Source organism: Nicotiana attenuata, unplaced genomic scaffold, assembly GCF_001879085.1.
Source record: "Nicotiana attenuata strain UT unplaced genomic scaffold, NIATTr2, whole genome shotgun sequence".
NCBI classification, from domain to species: Eukaryota; Viridiplantae; Streptophyta; class Magnoliopsida; order Solanales; family Solanaceae; genus Nicotiana; species Nicotiana attenuata.
The window spans coordinates 1167228-1172648 of record NW_017670291.1 but is presented as its reverse complement, the minus strand read 5'-3'; positions in this window follow the sequence as shown (position 1 = coordinate 1172648).

The window sequence follows — 5421 nt, the reverse complement described above, 5'->3', positions numbered from 1 at the left end:
GATCAAAAATGAGCACAAGGGACATACCTCAAGGATCTCTTCAAAATCCCTCTCAAAAATTGCCTAAGCCCGAGCTCAAAATGTTAGAAATGGTGAATCTCTCGAAACCCTCGTTTTTATATGTTCTGCCCTGGTTATCCGCACCTGCGACAACATTGCCGGTTTTGCGGCACCGCAGAAGTGATATTTCAACGGCATCTGTGGCTCCATCTGCTCGTGCGATCCATCCACACGTACCCGTGGACTCGCTTCCGGAGGCAGCAACTCCGCTTCTACGGAACCAACTCCCCTCTCAATTTCTGCTTCTACGCCAAATGAACCGCACCTACGGCCTCGCAGGTGCGGAAAGACCCTGCACCTACGACCTCTGTCTTTTTCCTTCCTGACCGCTTCTGCGGTCCCCTTCTTGCTTCTGCGAGCTCGCATCTGCGGTGCCCACTCCGCAGCTGCGGTTACACCAGTAGCTACAAATCTTCAGTAATTCTTTAAGTTCATAACTTGATCGGTTTACCACCCGAAATCAACCCGAGGCCCCCAGGACCTCAACCAAACATACCATCAAGTCCCAAGACATCATACAAACTTAGCCGAGCCCTCAAATCACCTTAAACAACATCAAAAACACGAATCGCACATAGATTCAAGCCTAAAGAACTAAGGAAATTTCCAACTTCTTCAAACAACGCCAAGTCGCAAATGACACCACAGACCTACTCCAACTTCCGGAATCCCATTCTGACCCCGATATCAAAAAGTCCACCCCGGTCAAACTTTCCAAATTTCCAACTTTTGTTGCTTCAAGCCTAATTCAAATACATGCCTCCAAATCACAGCCCGAACATGCTCCTAATTCCAAAACCACCCAATGGAGCTAGCGAAACCATCAAAACTCCATTCTGGAGTTGTTTACACATAAGTCAACATCCGGTCAACTTTTTCACTTTAAGCTTTCAATTATAAGACTAAGTGCTCAATTCATTTTGAAATCCTTCCGGACCCGAACCGACTGACCCGGTATGTCATAAAACAATAGGAAAGCACAAAATGATCAGTAATTGGGAGAACATGATTACAATTCTCGAAACGACCGATCGGGTCGTTCCAAGAGATTACTTACTTTATTACGTTAGATGAAAAATCCCTTTTCAAGAGCTCCAAAATCAGCAAAGGGAAATGAAAATGAGAGAAAATGGCCTAAGTCCCCTTTTTAAAACAAGTCACTGCCCAGACGCGAAGGCAAAGAGGTGAAGCGCTGAAAAACTATACATTGTGAATGCAACCAGAGCCTCGAGAACGCGAAGGCTTAGCTGCCCTGCACTACACGAACGCGAGGGCTTCTTCGTAAATGCGAAGACCAACTGCGTGCCACCCCCAGCTTGCCTAACCCTTAGCGAACGCGAACGCCAGTGTCCTAGAGCTTCGCGATCGCGAGCTCCTTCTTGCGAGCGCATAGAACAAAAATCACCCTAGCCCAATTCCTTCATCGCGAATGCGAGGTCTTTTCCGCGTTCTCGAAGAAGGAGACCAGAATAGAAGATAACATATTTTTGAACTCAACTCCGGGTGGTTCAAAACTCACCCGAGCCACCCGGGACCTCATCCAACTACACCAACAATTATATGAACAGAATACGGACCTGCTCGAACTCTCGGAACATGTAAAACAATATCAAAACTAAGGATCGCACCCCAAAACCAAATTGGATCAAATTATGAACTTCAAGCTTGTCAACTTACTTCGAATGCGCCGAATCATACTTAGACTACTCGAATGATACCAAATTTTGCATTCAAGTCATACATCACTATACGAAACTATTCCCAGGCTAGGAATCCCAAACGGACCTCGATAACACCAAAGTCTACTCCACACCGAATTTAGAGAACTTGAAAACCTTCAATGCGCCAACTTTCAACATTAAGCGCCAAAACGCTCTCGGATTATCCGAAACTCGATACGAGCACACGCCCCAGTCTAAAATCATCATACAAATCTATTGGAACTCTCAAATCCCGGTTCCAAGGTCATTTACTAAAAATATTGGCTCAAGTCAAACTTGGCCAACTTAGGCCTCTATTAAGGAACCAAGTGTTCCGATTTCAACCCGAACCCTTCCAAACCCAAGTCAACCATCCCCGAAAGTATAAAATAGTAAGGGCACATACAAGGAGTCTTTGTTAGGGGAACAAGGACATAGAAAGCAAAAAGACCAATCGGGTCGTTACATTCTCCACCTCTTAAATAAATGTTTGTCCTCGAACGGGTTTAGAATCATACCTGGAGTGCTGAATAGGTGTGGATATCTGCTCCACATGTCCTCCTCGATCTCCCAAGTCACTTCCTCGACTGGTTGACCCCTCCACTGAACCTTTACAGTGGAAATCTTCTTGGACCTCAAATGGCAAATCTGCCTGTCAACAAAGGCGACATGATCCTCCTCATAACCCAAGCTCTCATCTAACTGAATAGTGCTATAATTTAACACATGTGACCTATCGGCATGATACTTCCATAGAATAGACACGTGACAAACTGGATGAGCTTCCGATAGACTGAGAGGCAAAACAAGCTCATAAGCAACCTTCCCAACTCACCTCAACACCTCAAATGGACCAATAAACCTTAGGCTCAACTTGCCCTTCTTCCCGAACCTCATGATTCCTTTCATCGGCTAAACTTTCAAGAGAACCTTCAGGCCTACCATAAATGATAAGTCACACACCTTCTGATCCGCATAACTTTCCTGCCAGGATTGTGCTGTGAGAAGTCGCTCCTGAATTAACTTTAACTTTTCCAAGGCATCCTTCACTAAATTGGTTCCATATAACCTAGCCTCACCGGGCTCAAACCATCCGATGGGCGAACGACATCGCCGACCATATAAAGCCTCAAATAGAGCCATCTCATTGCTGGATTGATAACGATTGTTATAAGCAAACTCAGCCAAAGAGAAGAATCAATCCCACTGCCCTCCTAAGTCAATCACACATGCTCTGAGCATATCCTCGAGGATCTGAACTGTCCACTCTAATTGTCTGTCAGTCAACGAATTAAAGGTTGTGCTGAGCTCTACACGGTTACCTAACTCCCTCTAACTACTTTCCTAAAATGCGACATGAACTAAGGGCCTCTATCTAGAATGATAGAAATAGGCATGCCATGAAACCAGACAATCTCTTGAATGTAAATCTGGGCCAACCTCTCTGAATCGGACGTAGTCATCACTAGAATAAAGTGTACCGACTTGGTCAGCCTGTCTACAATGATCTAAATGACATCAATGTTCCTCAACGTGCGCGGCAACCCAACTAGGAAATCAATAATAATGTGCTCCCATTTCCACTTCGGTATAACCATCTGCTGAAGTTGGCCGCTTGGCCTCTCGTTCTCATACTTAACGTGCTGGCAATTTAGGCATCTTTCTACATACTTAACTATTTATTTTTTAATCTGCCGCCACCAACAACGTTTCCTCAGGTCAGGATACATCTTCATAGCACCTTGATTAATAGAATACAGAGAACTATGTGCCTCCTCGAGAATCTTCTCCCTCAATCCATTAACATTAGGAACACATAGATGACCCTGGAGTCGCACAACACCATCCTCACTGACAGTAACCTCCTTGGCACCACCCTGTAGTACCGTCTCCCTAAGAACCAGCAAGTGCGGATCATCGTACTGACGAGCCTTAATCCGGTCAAGTAATGAAGACTGATCCACAACGCATGCAAGAACTGGACTGGGCTATGAAATATCCAACCTCACAAGTCGGTTAGCCAAGGATTGAATGTCCAAAGACAATGGCCTTTCCTCCGCTGAAATGAAAGCCAAGCTACCCATACTCTCGGCCTTTCTGATCAAGGCATTCGCAACAACATTTTCCTTGCTCGGATGATAAAGGATGGTAATATCATAGTCCTTCAGTAACTCAAGCCACCTGCAGCTCCTCAAATTGAGATCCCTCTGCTTGAACAAATGCTACAAGTTGCGATGATCGATGTAAACCTCACAGGACACCCCATAAAGATAATGCCTCCATATCTTGAGAGCGTGAACTATCGCGACCAGCTCCAAATCATGTATGGGGTAATTCTTCTTGTGCGGCTTCAGCTGACGTGAAGCATATGCAGTAACTTTACTCTCCTGCATCAGTACACAACCCAGGATAATGCGTGAAGCGTCATAATACACAATATACATCCCTGAACCGGAAGGAACCAATAACACCGGTGTTGTAGTCAATACCATCTTGAGCTTCAGAAAGCTCGTCTGACAATCATCGAACTATCGAAACGGAGCACCCTTCTGGGCCAATCTAGTCAAAGGTGTCGCAATAGATGAGAAGCCCTCCACGAACCAACGATAATAACCTACTAACCCTAAGAAGCTCCTGATCTCGGTCACTGTGGTAGGACGAGGCCAACTCTAAACTGCCTCGATCATCCTCGGATCTACCTAATACCATCACCTGATACAACATGCCCCAAAATGCCACAGAATCTAACCAGAAATCGCACTTGGAGAACTTAGCATAAAGCTTCTATTCTCGCAAGGTCTGAAGCACAACTCTCGAATGCTACCCGTGCTCCTCCATACTACATTAGTAGATCAATATGTCATCAATGAAGACAATGACAAATGAGTTAATATATGGGCTGAATAACTGGTTAATAAAATCCATAAACGTCGTTGGGGCGTTGATCAACCTGAAGGACATCACTAGAAACTCATAGTGGCCATATCTAGTCCGGAAAGATGTCTTCGGAACATCCGAAACACGAATCTTCAACTGATGGTACCCAGATCTCAAGTCAATCTTGGAGAACACTCTGGCACCCTGCAGCTGGTCAAACAAATCATTAATGTGTGGCAACAGGTACTTGTTCTTAATGGTAACTTTGTTCAACCGGCAGTAATCAATGCACATCCGCATAGTGTCAGGACCCCAGTTCACCCTCCATGAACATGTCGTGATGGCACCTAGTTCCTACAACTAGGTAAGCCTATCAATGCGGAAATAACAACTTAACTTGCGAAATGGTCGAAAAAAGCTAAACATATTAAAATAATAACTGCATATAAGTCCGCTCGGCCTATACAACTCAAAAGAAATGCGGAAGTCTACAACTAAATCCCAAAACCCGGAAACTCACAGGAACCACAGGCTAACAGAAACATAGTACGCTGCTCTAACTCCAGAATATCTAAACAACTGAGAGAAAAAGGAATAAACTAAATACTAAAGTTGGAACAGAACAGAGACTCCTGGTCTGCGGACGCAGCAGATATACCTCGAAGTCTCCGTGTATCTGCTCGCCTCAAGGATAGTGCGCCTGAGAAGAGGTACCTGGATCTGCACATGAAAAACATGCACAGAAAGGGCATGAGTACACCACAGCGGTACTCAGTAAGTGCCA